The 22221-nt window shown below is 33.1% G+C and overlaps 1 long non-coding RNA gene across 1 annotated transcript; it reads right to left on the bottom strand.

Moving 5' to 3' along the window:
- Positions 1 to 11377: 11377 nt before the first annotated feature.
- Positions 11378 to 19439, bottom strand: LOC133203411 (uncharacterized). The gene is made up of 5 exons (XR_009723408.1): positions 19385 to 19439; positions 18863 to 19005; positions 14014 to 14123; positions 13631 to 13796; positions 11378 to 11526 (listed from the first exon to the last, which is right to left on the bottom strand). It is a non-coding gene; the product is annotated as an uncharacterized LOC133203411 (long non-coding RNA).
- Positions 19440 to 22221: the final 2782 nt, after the last annotated feature.

Raw genomic sequence — 22221 nt, 5'->3', positions numbered from 1 at the left:
AAGCATGATTTTTTCACTATGCTTTAGAGGACGTTGTGTTAACGTGAGAGGACGGTGTGTTAACCTTGCGAGGACGGTGTGTTAGCCGTGAGAGGACGGTGTGTTAACCTTGCGAGGACGGTGTGTTAACCTTGCGAGGACGGTGTGTTAAGCTTGAGAGGACGGTGTGTTAACTGTGAGAGGACGGTGTGTTAAGCTTGAGAGGACGCTGTGTTAACCTTGCGAGGACGATGTGTTATCCGATAAAGGACGTTTTGCTTATCCCCCACAAAAGAGATGTAAACAAAGTTAGGAAACACATTTTTTAGTTTTCAGTCATTCTTACGGTGCGCTGTAAGAACGTGCACCATGTGTGTTGACAATAAGGGTCATCATTCGTCATACACAGGCCGGGGGGGGGGGGGTCGATAGCGTCGGACATAAATCTTAATTTACATAGTTTTAATCAAGACCTTCTTCGACCCTTCAAACACATAAAATATTCATGTAGACCTCAACATTGTTCCAACCAGCAAAAGTACCGAATTTGTACGGTAGACCCCCCCCCCTTCAAGTATTTCCCGGGAAAATGGTTTTAGAGGGGGAGTCCCCCGGAAAAACTGAATCTAGAGAAGGATTTCTACTAAAGAAAGCCAATATTTTCGAGAGATCATACACAGCTTAAAAGCTATAAAGTGTGACTACCCCTCAAGCCAATTTTCTCTCCACCCAAAATTTAGTTTTCGGCTTTTGTTTTATATTTTTCATATTTTTTGCCGATTAAGGAAAATAATAAAAGAACTTCAACACCCTTTTTTATCAATGCCGTTCCTTGATAGTACTACTTTAATAATAAGTGAACTTACAAAGGCTGATGATTTTAATGGCATTTGGCCCAACAAAAAGCATTATAGAACAGATATAAAGAGCTAGGTTTCCATAGTGTTCTTTTTCTTCCTTTATTTACATTCATGAAAATAGATATTATTAGATATTATAATTCATAACATGCATTTTATAATACAAAAGCAAATCTTTGAAAAGAAAATATAAATCTTTTATGGACATGCACTGCCATGTTTATCCTCGCAACAAAAGTCCATACACAACCCCCTATGGCAGTACATTTTGTCATTACAAAAAGTACTGTATAACAATAACATAGGTTTCCATAGTTGAATGTATTTACAATGTAGACTTGTCATATAATTTAATGCGTTATATTTTCTCCTTTTCTATATAGATTACAAACCTTTCTACGCATAATTACGAGAAATCATGTAAAACTGATTTATTAATTACTGGTTATCAAGTGACATGGATTGATTTTTACTCAAACTACACATATACTTTGGCCCCATGTTTTCTGAGAATTTTTGTTCCATCTTTTAAGTTAGGATGAACTTTCCCTCAAAATGAATAAATTATAGTTAAATAAATTTAAAAAAACAAAACACCAAGGAAAGAAAGAAATAAAAATTAACCCCCACCCCACCCCAAAAAAGTCTTTCTTAATATTACATTATAGAAATTGATAATGTGTTGATAAGAAGCGATGCGTATATATGTAATAAACTTGTAACAGGCGTCAGAACCGGAGGGAGGGCTAGAGGGGGCAGCCTACCAAACTTATTTTTTCAAAGACGTTTTTTGGGGGTGGGGGTTGGTTTAGCCCCCCTTTCAAATTAGCCCCCCTTTTCAATTTTTCAGTAAATATACTATTATTCTAATCTTAGTTTATTTTTCAAAAGAACGTTCTTCATTGAAAAAAAAGAACAAGGTTTCAGTAAATATATTCTGAAATTAATATATGTATATATAATTTAGTAGACAAATGATATAGAACGCTGTATATCACAGTACAGAACTAGACATGTACATGAATGTGGGGGTAATGTGGGCGTCAATTTTCAAAATTACGTTCATTCATGCAGTTGCTACATATAAGAGATATTTCCATGCAGGTGCTAGATGCTAATTCCATGCAGGTGCTATGTGCTTTTCTGAGTGCATATGCTACACTAACTTTTGAAAAATTCCAAAGATTGACAAATAAACCATGTGAATAAGTGCAAGCAAGGATGCATATTATATAAAATATGCCGAAGAAGATGCAAAAAAAAAAAAAAAAAATAAATAAATAAATACATACTTTTGGAAGAAAGCCCTACATGTAGGTGTGAAATCATGTACCCCATAAAATTAGACAGAACGCCTCTTTCACGGAAACTGAAATTTTAGCTTAAACTCAACAAAATTCATGTGACTGTATATTGAGTGTATATATGAAGAAAGAATAAGGAAAAATGACAAATGGTTAACAGAAATTAAGAATGCATTTGATCAACCTTGTTTATTATTTTTTTTCAAAACTCCTATAGATTATGCTATAATCAAGCAAAGATTTTTTTTTAATGTGTACAGTCAAAACTCTTTAATAGTATCAAGCAAAAATGTTTCTGGCAGATTGAATTCTAAGAGAAATGTTATCCACCGGTCGTCACATACATGTACAGTATTCCTGGCTCGAAACTAAAACAAACAGAATCTGATGAAAGAGGAGGGAGGAAGAGTAAAGAAGTAGCCAAAGGCAGATCCAGCACATACATGTACTGGCGCCCGTCGGGCATCCCCCCCCCCCAAATTTGAGTTTTTTTTTTCTTTTTGGCTTTCGTAAATTGTGTTTGCTTAACTTGTATACACTTTTAATTTATCCACACGTAACGACCAGGTACATAGTTTCAGGACTAATGATGAGCTAGACTAAGTATCCCTAACCCAGGAAATACGATTTTAGAGTTTGGACAGTTTTTTTTTCTTTTCTTTATTTTGTCAAAGAAAACCATCCCTGAACTGCTCTCCTCCTCCTTCCTTTCTAAAATTTTGGATCCGCCGCTGTTCACTTCTATCCTAAATTCATCTAAAATTTTGAGTAAATACGTAACAGCTCGGTCATGTAATTTGAATGATTCAAACAGCTTTCCATCATCGCTAAAATTAAACAGTTCTGTATTGTTAATATTTTGTATAGTTATTGTACAGTTTCTGCTCATTTACAAAATGAAACGACCACGAAGTGTTTGTATCGCAGTTATTTTATGTTACTTCAAAGGAAAACTCACTGAGTAATGTCAAAAGTCTATTATAATTATCATACATTATTGCTCATGTTGTGCAATTAAATTAAAAAATAACATCTCAAACGTTTTATTTTATTATACCTCTACTGATTTTTCCCTGTATAACATTAGATCATTCATTGGTATGATATGTGAATGGACATATCTCCGTGTGTTAGTTCAGTGAGCTAATCCCTGCTTTGAAATCACACCATCCGAATCCTCTAAATTTTACGTTTGTATTGGTATAATACAACAGTTCAAAGTATATCATTGAGGGAGTTAGCAAGATCCAGTTCCCCTCGACCAGGACTATTTCCCTCGGCTTCGCCTCGGGAAATAGTCCTGGCCTTGGGGAACTGGAATCTTGCTAACTCCCTCAATGATGTACTTTAACAGGAATTTAACAACCGTGGCAGCATACTAATACTTAGAGATTCAGTACTCACTAGGAAAAAGTGATTGGTGCATGCGGTGCATGTTACTTTGCATTGGTTAGCAAAAATTACAAGATGTTGCGCTTAACAACCCAAATCTTAATATAAATCAAACTATTCTTAAATACATTGATTTGATATAAACTGGGACAAGGACTGAGAAATGAGCGCACCGATTTGAAAAATCTCCAAATTTAGTATTTAGAATTTCCTTATTTACTACGAAATATTAATTGCCGGCAGAACTTTAACACTTTTATTAATGTTCTGAACTAGATGTTTTAATTTTTTTCTAATTAATATCAAGCGATGCATGCAGTGCACATGTAATAAAAAAGGAAACATCATACAAGACTTTGTAAGGGACTAGAGGATATTATACATGCATCTAAAAAGAAATTGGCATAAATCAAATGAATGATACAAAATTAACTAGAAAAGGGGTGACACTGACAGACCCCTTTCCTTCTTGTAAATGCATGTACATTTTATGAATTCCGAAAGCTCTGTGTTTCCTTTTTTTTTTTTTTTTTTTTTTTTTTTTTTGATTTAAACAATATTTATTCAAAATGATGAATCGATTGGGTAACAGCCAATGCTTATAAATACCAAGTTGCGTTTCCTCTCCTTAGGGGGTTGGGGGAAGGTTATTTGACTCTATAAAGTTTAAGACTGAAAAAGGGGTAGGTGTACGGATTCCCTCATCAGCTCTAAATCCTAACTGACTATTGATCAACTAACTGATAACTAATTACAATGTAATTCCGAAACCAGAAGTAGATATAGTTGAACAGAAAGAAAAGAATTAATTTAGGTACGTGAAGATGAGTCAAAAATGAGATACTTAGCCCCCTCCATTTCCCGGATTTCATACAGGTATAAACTTTCATGTAATTTAATTTAGTCATTGAATATTTTTCAAGAATTAGATTGAAATGTATGCTGTTAAGGAGTTGAGATGATGAAAATCTCAGTGCATGTATGACGTAATGAACATTCGAAATTTGCAACCCACATAATTATATTGAGTGCAAATATTAAAATTTTACATGCATTTAAGCAGATTCTCTTTCGCATTCCCGAAAATCATGTAACAACCACTATTATAATGACGTATATTATTATTACATTTTATTCCATGCCTTTATATAATAAATACAGCATAGTTAATAAATCAAAACTGCACTATGTGAATACTTGGCTTATATAGTTGCAGACTATCCCTAATCTCCTCCCTTCCTCCAGACATTTTGAATCTGTCGTAAAGCAGAGAGAGATCTAGAAGGAGAGAGATGTTGGTCAATTGGTGACAAATGATGGAGACCCCCCCCCCTTCTCTATTCTTCGAAGATATAGATTGAATTATTATGTTAATTCAATGTTGATTTAACGAAATGCCTAGCAAAATAGGTGTCTCATTCCTCCTAGTTAGTCTTTTAGAGTAGGCTTTTCCTCTCAAATCCCCCTCACCGCGGAAAACTAGCTCTAGAGTAGGATTCTCCCAAGAAAAAAAATGACTATAGAGTTGTAGGATTTTCTCCACTGAAATAACTAGAATGGTAGGAATTCCTACACAGGATTCAATTTGCCACTCTTTCAACCTATTAAAATATTCATCTAATCAGAAGCGCAATATTGGCTAATTGAAATTTTAAAAATGCCACCTACAAATAATTTCGCTTTAAAAGTTCAATATTTTTTTTTCTAATTTTGTTTTTGATCAATCAGAGAGTTTAATTATTTTAGTCACTATATCTTCGAAGTTCTAATAGCTATCAAATGAATTTATCACACTTCATTTATGAAATCAATGTTATTGTAACATGATATCGACATATATACAATAATGTTGATACATGTAACAATAATTGATTTATTGTCTTTCCTAGAGTTGTTTTTTTTATTTTAAATAAGTAAATGGGTTCCTTTTACATGTAACTGAATGCCTGTAGGAACCTATTTATATTTGCAATTAAGAATAGAATTTTAAAATAGATATTTCCGATATATATATATATATATATATATATATATATATATATATATATATATATATATATATATATATATATATATATATATATATATATATATATATATATATATATTCCTTGCACTTGGCGTCAAAAATTTCTCTCTCCCTCTCTCTCTATCTCTCTTTGTCAAAGAATGGTATGTTTTTCTAGAGTTGCAGGCATGCTTTTGAAGCTTTCCTGGGACGAGCTTACGGCATATCATAGGGAGGAGAGAGATGGGGGGGGGGCAACGAAGCTATCCTATCTTAGGAGACTTCCTTATCTTTGCCCTAACTTCAAGACGACGATGTGCTTATCCTAAGACATATCTAAATGATATCAGAAGCGCTGGTGCCAGGAAAACAACTAGAATATATTGAATTTACAGAGCTTATATAATTTAATCCAATAGTTTTTGTAAAAATATTAATTTCTTTTATGAATTAAATCAATTAAGTAGACACTGTGCCGTGTCACTGTATATGTATGCATTTTACCGTACAAATAGAAAAGAGAAAGTGATAAATGAAAATACATTTATTAATTGATGAATGAAACATGTAGCAGGTTAAAACGTTCATAACCGTGACTACGGCGCGGATGCAGACGGACACCACCTCCAACCTTTCTACAGAGGGGGGGGGGGGGGGGGTCTGTAACATCTGGGGACGAACAACCAAAGAAGTGATATTTTGAAAATAAATCTTATTACTAATCTCAATTGTTCTTTAAATGTGAATTATAAATATATCATGTAATAATGTTAATTTTTATTGTTTATCAAAAAGGGAATGCTTCATTTTTTTTTTTTCAAATTGACTTATCCATTAATATAAATATTTTTAAAAAAAAATGCATATAGATTTTCTTTTCTGTTTTTTAATTTTATTTCTCAATTATATCTATTACAGCTCAATACATGAAAACGGGATAAGAATGGACAAACCTGATAAAAAAATTGAAAAAAAATCGAGGAATAGCGATTATCTATAAAATTTCTGAAACATGTTATTATTACCAATACATATCAAGCGCGGATACAGGCATTTTCCGGAGGGGGAAGGAGGGAACACAGCCGCGCACACACAAAAAAAAAAAAAGAAAAAGAAGAAGACTCAGACATTATTGTCAAGCAAGGATAAAAAACCATAAACTTATCCATACCTTATATAGCTATTTCGTTTTGGAGGGGGAGGGGGTGTTAAATCGCTTTGCCTTTATAGATATACAGAAGATGTATAAATGTATGTGACTTTCTATGCCATTGTAACATGGGTCCGTGTTTTCTAGAGGGATTGGGTTTACTATTAATATCATTTCAACAACTCTAAAAATCCCAAGGGGAACTGATCCCATGACCACGCCCCCCCCCTCCCCAATTACGACATCTTAACTAAAGATATTCCTAAGATGCTTTTGTTTTACATCCAAAGACGTATCTTAAGATAGTGCTAAGATATGTACAAAGTATGCTGCTGGTTCTGAGTTGGTTGGGAAAAAGCCGCATATGATTTGGTGATAGAAAACGAATTCGTGTCGGACGTCTGAGAAAAATTGATTGAAATTCTAGCTTGAAGTTAATTTTCAATCCAAATTTGCTTTTCTCATACGCTTGATGCAGAAGACAAATAATAATTTCAATTTCCGAATAGTTTGAATTTAATTCAGATTAGAAACTTTTATCCAATCTATTCTTTTAAAGAAATCATCAATATCTTTCAGGGCACGACAATTTTCATTCTATTGGGGGGGGGGGGGGTAATTAAGAGGGGGACGCTGACAGATTTTGGAAATAAAGAATCTGTTCTTGAAAATACATGTATAAAAAATCTCTCCTCCAGTGACCGAAATCAGTGGTATTAAGCCGATATCCGTACCAGTAGGTACGCATACATATATCATCAGATGTCGAAAAGCTCCACAGCTTCGAGAGTTTACATCTATAGATATACTTATATATCTCTTCAATCTGTTGGTGAATTAAAATGATTTGAAGATATATACATATAGTCTTTAAACATAGCTTTATGCAGATTAATCCAGAAAAGCAGAATAGATATTTAACGCGTAAATGGAAACCCTGATAAAAAAAAAAAGATATATATGTACCATGTCATTTTGTGATCGAGTTACTGGATATGCGTTACATGAAATATAATCTCTCTCTCTTTCTCCAGAAGATAGAAATAATTGTTATCCGATTTGATGAGGAAACATTTTTTTCTATAAAGCAGAGAGAAATTTGCAACATATACCTTTATACGATACATTAAATCAAAGGAAATGATTATAGCGCTCAAAATCTAAATAATCACCAAAGAAAACCCAAAATTTCAAGAAAAAGAATATGGGTCACAATGTAATTAAATATTGGGACTTTATCAAAGATTTAAGCATACACTTCGATATTGTGGTAGGCGAAATAATGTACAGTCGAATCTCCATATATGTTACGGCTCCTCGAATATATCTGTTTTTGCATCTCTTCGTAGCATACAAAAATGTATATAATTATTATTTTTGCCTCATTTCTAAACTGTTTTTACAATGTATGGATAATTTCCGTACTGTATAAGGTGGAGACCGGTCCTTAGGATAAGACCGTATAAACCGAAGTCCCTTGTCGCAGTAGATGCTGGCACGAAAAAGATCTCTCTCTCTGCTCAAAATCCGCAAGTGTCGAGTACAGGTCTAAATTTGCAGCCCCCCACCAGCAAGTGTTGGCGTCTCAATATGATTGAAACATTCTCGAAGGGACGTTAAACAACTAAGCAAACAAACAAACAAACATTTTTATGCATTGTATTTACCGGTACATGTAAAAGTAAATGTATTCTTTCTCTACATAAGAATTGGATTTGGATTCATCCGTCTTTTGCAGATACACCTGTATGCATGGTATTATTTAGACTGAGAACCCCCCTCCCCCCCCCCCCCCCCCACAAACACACACTTTCCACACTTTTCTGTGGTAGCGTTGAACCGCTTGCACCGTATTGTACAGAATATATTTCTTGCAGAAAAGAAACTGAGAGTATTACACCACCCCCCTCCCCCTCCTTTCTCAGTTTTAAGAATTTAAGTTTTCTAAAATAGTCAACAGCCTATTTCCCTTTATCGCTTGTAAACGTTTTGCTTTTTTAACATTAAAAAAAAAATCCTGAATGTTTTCCTGTGGCTCAACCCCTCTCCACCTTAAAAAAACATTGTTACAGACTTGAAACTACAAGCTTTACTTTTCACGATTGAAAAGGTTCATTGTCGACGGATTTTTCAGTATTTCACGATCATGACAAGGAGCACACGGCGGGTATGACCTGTCGGCAGGGGATGCTCGCTCCTCCATGGCATCTGATCCCACCTCTGACATTTTAGAGGTCCGTGTTTGCTCTGCGCCCGATTTGTATTGTTTAATGGACATTTGAGCTTGAATACCGTTCGTTATCTACATATATTTTATTCATTGAAAGGACAGCTCCCCCTTTTTTGTTGCAGTATAGTCAATTCAGGGTAATGTATTAATAAAATTTGGTACTGAAAGATGGAACACCTAACCCCCCCCCCCCCACCTACACCTCCCACGAAATAGGATTTTCGAGTATGTTGAATTTTTTCTCTCTTGCTGCCCCCCCCCCCCCTATTTTTTCAAAAACGATGCTACGTTCCTGTGAAATATTTGACAGATACATTTATGCGCAAATTGTTAAAATGCAAAGAATTAGAAAAAATAAAACTAGCAGGTACCGATATCATTTACACATGGTTTTTAAGTCCAAAACATCAAGGTACGCTTATCACCTTCATACGAGATATATAATTTATTTGTAGGTTTTAATTGTTAAGACTCAATATATCTACAATTCACTTTGATTCATTTAATGAAATATGACAAAAATAACAAAATCAAGCGGGGTAAACTCATGAAGCTGTCAAGCTCGAAGTCATCTTGGGATATGCGTACCTACTGGTACAGATATCGGCCTAATACCAGTGAATATTAAAAAAAAAAAATAATCCGACAATGACTGGTGCGCCTCTCGCATGAAATGCATCTTTGCTGACCAAAAGCTTTTACACATGCAGTTGTTGGAAAGCTTTTTTTTTTTTTTTTTTTTTTTTTTTTTTTTTTTTTTTTACAAATATTTTTGATATAAACAACAAATTTAAGCATTTGCTGTTAATGAATATATAATATAAATGTGTAATAAAATATCTAAAAAAAAAACAAAAAAAAAAAAACCTGGATAGACATTTTAATTTTTTAAGTAAAAAATTTATTTATGAAAATAAAACACATTATTTGTGAATATTTTTTGAGCCTATGGATAAAATCTTCATAAAACTAGTCAGAACTATGGAGAACATGTTAGTCAAACATATTTTAAAAAGAAATTGAAATGAAACTGCAAAATTTTAGGGAAACTATTTTTTTCAATATTTAGACCAATCCCGATCAAAATTAACACAAAATAAATAAGATGAAATTATTGCCTTCTTTAAGTATTTACCACTAAGAAATTTATTTATTTATCAAGTTCAATTACTTTTTAACGCGTATTACACCTAAACAAACTTGTATTCCTTGTGAAAATATTATCTATTATCAATTATTATAAAATTCTGGTTGGAATCAGTTTAATTTCGATCGGGATCGGCTAAAATTTGTAAAAAATAATTTCTCTAAAATTTCGCAATTTCGTTTCAATTTCCTTTTCAAATATGATTGTCTAACATATCCTTTGTAGCTGTGACTTGTTTTTTTGAATATATTATCCATATGTTTTGAAAATATTCACAAATAATGTACTTTTTCGAAAAAAAAAATTTTAGTAAAAAAGTTAAAATGTCTATCTGGCTTTTCTTCACATATTTTATGAGATATTTATATTATGCATTCATTAACATCAAATTTTTAACTATAAAGCATCTTATTTGCAAATAAAACATTTTTTTTTCATTTTCTATGAAAAATTGGAGAAAATTCTTATAAAATAATTAAGAGCTAGGCCTTTCAATGCTGAAACCATGACTTAAGGAAGCTCTAAACACTGCACACTAAAGAGTTTTATTTCATAGAGTATTTTTATCGAGTGATTTGCCCTTAGAAAAAAATTGTATAAATGGGAATCTACAGTTAATGACACAGTTTCTTATGAATTAAAGTATTCTTAATGTTATGTTAGACCAAGATTAAGTAATTGAATACATTATTTCCATTAATTTTCCTGATGCAAGTAAACAACAGTGATTTCTGTTCACAAATAGTTCATTGTCTTTGAACATTTTTTTCTGCAGAAATAAGGCAGGTACCCTATGTTGAAAATGAACTTGATACACTGAATATGATATATTTTTCTCAAAGACCAAAAAGCATTTTTCATTAGTGTTCAGAGCTTCCTTAACATGGATGTCTTAAGACCAATGGAATAAACTTTTGGTGTGGCATTCCTCCTTAAGGAAGTAATTATGGGTCCAGTTCCTAATGAATAAAAAGCCTCATTTGCAGTTTGTATAAACAAGAGCATAAATTATGGATATAAAATTTTATTCAGAAGATAAATCACAAATAAATACCTCACCTTTAATATCATCAATGTTCATTTTTGCATACTTAAACATACATCAATAAAAAGAATTGTTATTACTTTAAAAATATTTAACTATATAAATCAATACTAAAAAAGTCTAACATTTCCAATGTTTTACTGAGCGTTCATAAAAAAAAAATGATGTTTGACTGCAGAGTGAGATATTGGACATTGGACCGCTTATGTCACAATGTTGGCAGGATCAGCTAAATCTCATTTTCATCTGTTGGAGAGCGACAGTAACAGAATTGATCAAGTTTAACGCAGTGCAGGTAAAGGAAATTAACATCATAGAAGCCAGCACAAGTACAGTCATAACTGAGGTAATGTGTAGTAAGCCTCTCAGAGCAAATAGAGAACAAGTATCAGCTGTCAACATGCAGTAGACCTGAAACAAAGTGACAAAAATTATCACATCACTTATTTCAGCTAAAGGTGCTGTGAGCGATCTCACAAAATAATAAGGTTATAACCCTGCTGCAATTCTTTTATTTAGAATGTGTAAATGTGACCTTGAACTTACCAAAATGACTTTGGTTAAAAAATGACAGATCTTTGGACATGAGTAATCTAAGAGTGAAATAAGGACATCCAATTTTTCTCCATTAATACAAAATAATAGACTTACATTTTTTTCTGCCAGAGACCTTGAACTTGTCACAATGACCCTCAGGTCAAAAAAAATTTTTGTAGCAAATTAAAGCTCAGTAACAAAGTTATTGACCGGACAAGAATGTTATCTCTTATCTGCCAGTGGCCTTGAACTTGCCAGAATGATCTTGGTCAAAGTCAAGACAAACTTACAGGTCATAAACAATCTTTGTAGCAAGTAAGAACTTCCAATGATTCTCCATTACAAAATTACAGCCTACACACGTGTTTTATACCTTTTTAAGCCAGTGACCTTGAACTTGCCAGAATTGCCATGGGCCAAGGTCATGACACACTCTCAGGTCTTCAATTATCTTTGTACCAAGAATGAGCCTCAATGATTCTCCATTGCAAACTGATATCCTGGATAAGAAGTTTATATCTTTTCTGTCAGTGACCTTGAATTTTGACAGACTGTTTGATGGGATCCTGCCAATCAAGTTGGGTTCATCAGGACATTTGAGCAATATAAGCCTTAAAGATTCAACACACTTTCATGAAATAATTATCGTTAATATTATTAAATTAGTTTAAAACTATACTAAACATAACTATTTACATCATATTGAAACACTGTACTGAACAAAAGTAGTTTTGACCTCGACTTGTTAATATCAGCTGTGGCTAAAAATAGTGATTGGGTCATGTGGGGATTTTTTCTTTACACAGCAATGACTGTTTACAATCTAACATATAAGAAAGGATAAGATAGGCTAAGATCCCTTTTTGGCCCCTGGTTTGGGGTATCTTTTAGAATGTTGCAACAGTTTTTCAGTTAAAAACCTGATGTCACCCCTGCCATAAATTGAGTATTGTTTCTAAGTTATGGGATACACAGAGGCCACAGGAAGGTCAGGAAATATGTCAGTTTCCGAATTTTCTCATTTTATGCAAATTTTCATTGGTTTTACAGCACATTTTGGTTCAGAAAACATAGAGCACAAGCTTGCCTATCTACCAAATTTATATATTTCATACACTAGTATCAGATGCATCTTATGTATAAAAATCTCAGATAGGCAGCCTTGTGCTCTATATTTCCCAAAGTGAAAAGTATCTCAAATTTGACGAAATGCAAACAGAATTGAGGAAATTCTGGAAAATAACCTACTTCTACACCCTCTTGTGGCCTCCGTGTAAGCTTTGAATCAAAATTAGTGCTGGTTTTAAAACAAGCATTATTTTTAATTCTTACCTACAAACTATCACAATTTTAACTGTGTTCTGATTTTTACATCAAATAAGGGGCCAGATTCGGCCATTACCATACCTTGTCCTTTCTTTAAAAGTTTTTAGATTATTTATTTGAAGGCTGCAATGGGGGTTCAACAGTTATGTTATCAATACGACCAAATGGTCTTTTACACGACTAGACCACTCGTTTACTAGACTGGGTCAAACATGCCTTAGTGTCAAACCCTGTTGAACTAGCCGGAATGACCTTGGGTCAAGATCTTGACACACCAACAAGTCATTAACATTCTTTGTACCAATTAAGTTTGAGCTTCCAATGACCAACAAGTTGGCACCGATAGACTGACAAGGTGATTCTTATATATTCCCTCAACCTTTATTGTGGGGTTAGAAGGCCAGCATGATGAATATAAGACAGAACATTCAGGATCTAATCGAAAAATGGGGACTCCTGATACAAGTATCAGAGTGGAAGGAGATGCTCAATACAAAAATGCTACCTTCAGTGCCATTGGGAAAACCCAATTCTAAGCTGCTACCCAAGTGACATATACTGTGTTCTTAGAGGAAGAATATTGTAGCAGTGTTCTATGGAAATAAATTTTGTAAGAAAGGTGAAAGCTGAGAAATAAAGGAAAGGAAGTTACCTGCCCAGCCATGAGGACTGCACTGTCACCATTCCTCCAAAGACAATGATTGTGGATGAGAAGAGATGGGCTGCAGAAAGTGAAAGTGAGCTGCAAAGTGATGACCATCTACTAGTCATCTTCTATTTCACCAGTGGTGGTTAAGGTGCCACTCTATACGGATTATCTGAAAAACAAGGAAATTTCATTGAAAACCTAAAAGACTTGCTGCAATTCTTTGATTCTCAAAGAAAACAGACAGCTATGGCTCAATTAGCAGCCACACATTTCTGAGAAGAATAAAAGAATCCACACAAAGAAAATTTGCCTTTGACCTAAAGCTTCAATACAAAACAGAGTAAAAAAAAATATCAGTACTATTAGCACTATTCCATGAGATTTACCTTTGATTTAGTGGGCCATGTCTTCTACCATCAATTCAATCATAAGCTGCTACCAGAAACAGTGTGGAAAGTCCTGTCAACTTACCGGCAATTCCTTTTCCTGTCAATGACTGAAAAGCAATGAGTGGAAATTTCAGTGTTGCCTAGTGACTATGAATTAAACATGACAGAAGAAAATATTTGTTAGAAGATTATTAACTTGACTTTTAAGTCCAAATAATCTTGCTAGCTAAAATTAAAAGAGTGTTCCAAGGAACACATGCGTCGCCTGATGAACAGCATCATTATTTAAGATTAAAAGAAAATCTAAGGGTGGTCAAATATTATTTGATACAAGCATTATGAGGGCTGTTAAGAGATTATTAGTACATAGTGTTTATTTTTCTTTCCAAGTAATGCCTTTTGGTGAAAAATGGCATATATGTTTGACAAACACTAAGAATTAATAAAAGCAACAAATATTTTACAAATATTTTATTTCTTCTTTTCAATGGTATATTAATGGGTAAATAGAAGGGGTATCCGGTGCCGTCACGAAATCATATATTGAAATATGTTATACTTATGTTCAAACTCACAGTGGACCCATATACAGCAAGAGCGAAAATAATTCAAATTATATGTCAGTATTTATTTTTTTCAATTTCATTTCAATTCATTTTGTGCAAGCTTCTTAGTATTTCAATCAGAAATACGGAGATCATAAAAAAATCTAAGCTTGGTATAGATATCTGATTACATCAATAAAATAGATTTTGACGTCAACGCAACGCAGCAAGCATACCTAGAATTTTACATAGCCCTGTGGAGAACTCTTTTCCAGACTAAAAGATCTTCTAAAACAATAACAACTAGTGCTAACTGTAACGGGAACTGTTTCAGATGTTCCCCAAACACTTCCCCATTCTCTTATGGGCCCCATTCATTACAGAATTCATTTCATTATGCAATTCTTTTGTTTAATAAATCTATACTTTATTTTCAGTAGTATTTATTCGAAAAACAACACTGGTATAGTTCTTCGAGTATTAGCCAATTGGATTTCAGCGCATGCTAGGCCTGAGTATCGCAAACTACCTAACGATATGATACATATCATGATACGGTCATGTGATATACAACATGTACCATAATACAGCTGTCACCAATTGAATTAAGCTTTAATTATCTTAACATATAATTCTTTGCTAACTCCACAGTTATAGAAAATATACAAAGAATATCTTGATAACCCTTATCAAAGTTAATAAAAGGTGGATTTATAGTCTTGATATTGTATTTTTTCTTTGCTACCTTTTTTCAGCCATTTTAAAACATTTAAATTTGTTAGGTTGAATGTAGAAGTTACAAACAAAACAATGAAAATTATCTTCTACTGTATCACAATACATACATGGCAATACGCGTATCGTCAGCCCTTGCGATCAATACGATCGATGTATTGCTGTATCGTTACACCTCTAGCACATGCACATGCCCATATTTTCTAAATATTTCATATTTCTTCCTCGTGAAAAGACTCTCAATAAATAGCTATGTAAGAAATCTAAAGATTTTCATTGAAAACTATGAGAGATACAGCCATATAAGTATTAGCAAATCAGAATCCACGTTCTTGCATTCAATTTTCATAGTTACTGTAGCACAATGTAGGAACCCATTACACCTATCTATATTCTAAATTCCATCCAGTTTTGTTTAAAACTAAGAAAGTTACTACTGTAACAGCCATTTTAAGTTTAAGCCACTCAAATTGCAGCACACTTGCATGAGCGTGTTTTCACAATATCTCATATATTATATCAAAATGTAGAGCCTTGTTGTGTATGACTATGTTTTAAATTTCAAAGCATTTCATCAAAAAACACAAAGGTTATTGAGATTTTTTGTGTCAGTCAAACAGAGCAAAGCACACATGCATGCACATGCTTTCTTGCTCATTCAACCACCTCTTCTTGTCTACACCACTAATATAAGTCTATACAATGAAGTTCAAAGCATATCATTAAAAAACAGGAAGGTTAATGGTGTTTCAATTGCTTCAGTCATTTCACTCCTTGCACGTGCACGCATGTGCATGTAAGTGTGGGGAAAATGACCTTCCTTCTGCACATCTTCACAACATGCCTGTTAACCCTAAAGAGGTTTCATCTCAATCAGTTGAGTAGTTTCTGTGATGACAGAGAAAGAAGCATTAAAGCTTTCAGACTGTCTCAACATTGTAAAGATCTATATGGCTGGCATGAGATGAAAATGAAGAAGCAATGCTGCTTTAGGTCAATAGACATATGCAAGTTTATAATTCCAATGGGACATGTCTAATTATCCTACCAATTAGAAATTTTGCATAGCTGTTTTATTTGTTCTTGTTAAAATGTTGACAAATTTTCATGAATTTATGTCTTTCTTTTATGGAGTAAAAGAATGTCTCATTAATTTCAAAATAGCCCTAATATAGTAAAAAAAAAATTCACAAATAGTAAGACCAATGCAGAATAGCATTTATCATATAAAATCTGACAATAGATATATGATTCCCCACCCTTCAAAGCTAAAGTGAATTATAAAATTGAAAATAACAAGAAGTCTGTGAGCCAATGTTCACTAGTAATACCCCCGCTTTGATGTGAATATACATTCTGATGTGAATATACACAAGTTCAGTTATGGACAGACACAAGGGTGAACAAGAAGTTGACATCGGATTCGTACAAAAATGAATCCCACCATATGACATGCCTAAACAAAGAATTGCTAAAATTTCAACCATCTGCAATCAGTAGTTGCTGAGAAAATTGGGACCAAAATTTGTTATGTATGGTACGGACAGACACACAGATAAACAGGGAGTTGACATCGGATTCATACAAAAATGAATCCCAACATATGACATGCCTAAACAAAGAGTGTGCTAAAATTTCAAGCATCTGCAATCAGTAGTCGCTGAGAAAACTGCGACCAAAATTTGTTATGTATGGTACGGACAGGTGCACGGATAAACAGGAAGTTGACATCGGATTCGTACAAATATAAATCCTACCATATGGCATGCCTAAACAAAGAATGTCCTGAAATTTTAAACATCTGCAATTAGTAGTTGCTGAGAAAACTGCAACCAAAATTTGTTATGTATGGTACAGACAGATGCACGGATAAACAGGAAGTTGAAATTAGATTCGTACAAAAATGAATCCCACTCTATGGCATACCTCAACAAAGTGTGTGCTAAAATTTCAAGCATCTGCGATGAGTAGTTGCTGAGAAAACTGTGACGAAATATTTGTTATGAACAGACAGACAGACACACAGAAAGACAGACATGCAAGGGTAAAACAGTATACCCCCCTCTCCTTCGGAGTGGGGGTATAATTAAAATAATTATTTTTAATAAATATATCTTTATCCCAGATATCTTCCAAAAGAGATTTCAGTCTCTCTTCAGTCTATAACGATACTTTTGGTATATCCATCCTGATGTCTTTTCATTGTATTTAAATTTCAGTTTGTGTGGTAATATTGCATACAGTTTCAAAGTACAGTGTCATGAGCTCATATACAGTAACATGTGATATAAATGCTAATTATCAAAATCCTGCCTCTCAAAATCAAAAAAAAAAAAAAAAAAAATAATAATAATTCAATCAACCGCCAGAGTGATTTTATAAAGTCAAAGGTCAAGGTCAACTGAATTGTAATGTAATGAACTCACTTGCATTGAACTCTCTTTGTTTGAAAAATCAGTTTGTTTGAAATGAATTTGGTTTCTCCTAAAATGCTGGTACAGTTTCTTTGCAATAAATACTCGTTTAGATTGAAATCGGTTAACTTGAAAAACGCTGTTAATTTGAAGTGATTTTGGGGTCCGCTGAACACAAAGCTTATAGCAGTTTTGATAATTGGTACATTGAAGTTGCCAATTGCGACGCGTGGACTCAGGTGACTGACTATATACGGAGTCTAGCACGTGTTAATTTTTCAAAGGTGATTTGATGTTGGTGGACCTGTACAAATTTAATTATGTGTTGTATAGATAAAACAATAATCATTGAGCATTTCTCACCAGAACATATTAGTCGCCATTTTTATTTTCTAACTACGGCATTAAGACTGACATGGATAAAATACGCAGGTGTCATGTGTAAATTGGTGTGTGGAGAATAGGGCTGTGTACTGACCAAAATATTTCGTTATTTTATAAAGCAATACTTTTTTCGTGTATAAATAGTCTTGATAGTTTTCTTACACAAATCAAAAAAAAAAATAAATAAATAAATAAAACAGTAAAAAAAATTTAGGACTTTTTTGAAAAATAGAGATAAGTACATTTCTGAAACACTGCATGTAATGTTATGTAAAAAATATGAATTCTCACATGTATATTTTTTTTTACTGTACAGTCAAGCCTCGTTACCTCGAACTTGAAGGGACCGAGAAAAAACTTCCGAGATATCTGAGGATTCAAGATATAAGGGTAAAATATTTAGAGAATAAGTGGTTGGGACAGCAAATCACTTAGACATATCCATGGTATTCGAGATATCAGTGTTCCAGATAATGAAGTTCAACTGTATCTACATTTTTTATGTAATTCATAGCACACAGATATAATGAAATTCGGTTAATTTGAAATAAATCTCGACGTCCCTTAAATTTCAATGTAAACGAGTTTGACTGTATATGGTATTTTACAAAAGCCAAAGTGCCAAGCAATGCAAGTGCAAAGTATCAAATCCATTCCTCTTACAGTTCTCAGGATCTAGGGTATGACAGACAGACAGACACCATGTAAAGTGATCTCTCTCTAAGTGTTGCTTTTACCCAAATTTTTTTCATAATTTTGTTTTCTTACCTCTCTGAAGAGCATGACAAAGGTTACATAGATGATAGGTAGAAATACATGCATGGGATGTATTAGTGTAATCTTTTTAGTGAGCAGATTGCATCATGCATTGTTTATCTGCTGTTGCTGATCTTTAACAAGGGAGACTTCTCCTGAAATAAGAAAAATTCAAAAGTGAAATTACCTGTTACTCTTAAAGGGACATACACACAGATTCGACATTTTGAAATATTTTCTCAAATTGTCTGTATTATATCATGACATATATGTGGCTATAGCATTTCACATGGAAATATAATAAAAAACTTATAATAAAAACTTATTATCTGTAAATTATTGAAACTATGAATTTTGGGATGCGTTTGATTGACACATCCTTGCAATTAAATTAATCAATTAATATGACCCTCACTAGATAAAAGATGAAGAAAAAATGAATGATGCTTGGACAAAAATTTGAGATCAGAAATAAAATATATTCCTTATGCAGCTTTTAATAGAGAAAATTGATATTATTGATAGGTAAGATACCTTCAATCATGTGGATTTCACATGCTGATAAACAGTTAACACACCATCCAGGAAGTTGCATCATGAACACCTAAAAAAAGAGTATTCCTTAAATTCATTGATTGCCCACAAGTATAATATTCCTAATATTTGAGTCAAAAATAAATACTGTAGGCCTAAAATGAGAAACCGAAAAAGAAAACCTGAAAAGAAATTGTCTCTTTCTACAAAGAACAACAACTGACTAAGTTCATTTTGATTTGCTATTCCTGGCTCTAAGCTAAGCAAGGGTCTACTGGAAAGAAAGGGTAAATTATTCATATGGTAAAAAATTAGCAAATCAAACTTTGTAAATAAATACCCAAGCATTTGGTTTTGTCTTTGATTTCAACAAAATGTTATTGATCTCCAAAAATTTTTGTTTATGTGTGCTGAGCCACAGTAAAATTTTAAATGTTGTAGAACTGTATATCCATATCTAGATTCAGTAAGAAATTTCTAGTCATTTGACAAGTTGATTTCACAGTTTCACCAAAGTTTGATTAACAATGTTATGGTTAATAAAATATTATCCAATTTAAGCTTATAATTATATTATTAAAGTGCAATTTGTCGAAGTAAAAAATGCCTGTAAAAAGAACAAGTGGCCATGGGCAACAATGCTCACCCGAGTCACTATGGCCTTGCTGTTCTACTTTTTTTTTTTACTACACATGATGATGTATATTTATTCATATGTAAAAATTTGATTGTCCATTGTGGCCCCACCCTATCCTGGGGGGTCATGATTTAAATAAACCTGAATGTACACTAAGTAATGAAGCTTTCAGAGAATTTTCATTTTCTGGCCCACAGTAATGAAGCTTTCACAGAAATTTCATTTTCTGGTCCACTGATTCTTGAGAAGAAATTTTTTAAAGATGCCATTAAATTTACAATTCTTAATTATTTCCCCTTGAAAGAGGGTGTAGCCCTTCATATGAACAAACTTGAATTTCCTTTACCTAAGGATGCTCTGTGACAAGTTTGGTTTAAATTGGCAAAGTGGTTCTGGAGAAAAAGATGAAAATGTGAAAAGTTTATGTCGCTGCCTCCAACAACAACAGTGACAGACAACAGACAAATTTTGATCAAAAAACCTCTCTTAAGCCTTTGGCTCAGGTGCGCTAAAATAAAAGATGGAGAAATAAAATTTATTGTTAATGACAGTTTTACTTATGTATTTTAAAACTCTTTCTCAAATACCATGGATATGTCTAAGTGCTCAAGTTCAGTGAGTTTATGAACTTGACCCTCTATTCTTGAAACCTCAATTATCTGTTTCTCAAAGGGTTTTTTTTTCAGTCCCATCTATTGCCATAATAGGCTTATCTCCAGGGGGTCCTCATGACTAGCAATTACATAAGCAACAATGTTTTTGGATATAAATATATCAAAAAAAAATAAATCTGAATAATTAAATGACAAGATATGCATTCGACATTGGGTGACACAATTGGGGAAAATATTCTGGCATGTTACCCTCAAAGTAAGTGATTGTGAAATTTACTTGTCTGAACATAACTTTTACTTGTATGAAAATATTTCATAAAAGACCTATTTAACAATTTGAAAAAATATTGTACGTTACAATAGTCTATAATACATTCATTGAGTCTGTTTTTGAGATTTTGAGTGGACACATCTATTGCAAATTACTAAACTGTATCATCCTATCCTAAAGTAGATGTAAATCATGTTATATAATTACATGTATGAAAGAAAAATAGTAACAACAAGAAATAGCTTACTATATGACTTCAAATTTTTCTTTGCCTTCTTTTGCTTATCCTTTGTAGCCTAAATTGTCTTTTGCTAAAGCTCTCCTGCCAGATAATAAAAACCCAAATTTCCTTCAGTAAATGTACACGTTTCAAAGTTACTGTAGTTCTAAGTAGTCAACTTCCTGGTACTTTAAATATTAAAATTAAAATTGTGACAAACACCTGAAAAACATCAGATATTTCAGACAAGTTTCATAGTAACATTGTTCCTGATCAAGTTTGACAACCAGGGCCATCATTATTACGAGCAGGATCAACATTCAACTATTTACAAACCGCATGCATGGCATGTTTTCATTTTGAACCTCTGATAAAAAGTTGACAACAAATTTTAAATCTTTAAGTTTTCATGCTCAGCTATAAAAAATTCTTCCTAGAAAAATATCCCTTGACAAATCGGACAAGTGGTCAGCAATTATCACTTGTTCATGAAAAATTTTACTGGTACATGTACTGGACAAGTGGATGAGCGTACAATGTCGAGCCCTGGAACTATGCCCCATTTTTTGTTTACATTTGCTTAGCAACCAACAGCATTAAATCTCGAACCCGAGCTATTATAATATGTAGCATAAAAGCACACGAGGATGATCAAGAGGGTGTTACAACTGTTTCTGTTTTGTTGTATTTGTTTCTGGCATTTGTTATTAACTGTTTCTGATGTGATGTGAATTCTTCATGGTATATATAGTGAAACTATATTTGTGATAAAAACATGATAAAAAAAATTATTAAAAATGTGTTTCAAAAATGTAAATGATACTAGTAGTATAAAAACTCATTTTTAAGCATTTCAGAGTAGATTATAAACATCGAACCTAATGGGTCCTAGAAAAAAACTTTGTGATATCCTACTGTACAATTCAAGATACTGAAGATAAAATATGTACTTGTAGCATAGCATAAATTTTCCATCTTTAACGCTCAGTTATACCTCGATAAATATTGCTAATGAGAGGAGGAGCGCAATTAATATTTCTATCTTCATGATAACACAAATCTAAATAAGTCAGTTAATTTTATAGCTAATTTAGC

The sequence above is a fragment of the Saccostrea echinata genome, unplaced genomic scaffold (assembly GCF_033153115.1).
Source record: "Saccostrea echinata isolate AGI-Se365-2 ecotype Australia unplaced genomic scaffold, CSIRO_AGI_Sech_v1 ptg000050l, whole genome shotgun sequence".
NCBI lineage: Eukaryota > Metazoa > Mollusca > Bivalvia > Ostreida > Ostreidae > Saccostrea > Saccostrea echinata.
Note: the sequence above shows the minus strand (reverse complement) of the source record. Positions and strands in the feature narration are given on the sequence as shown.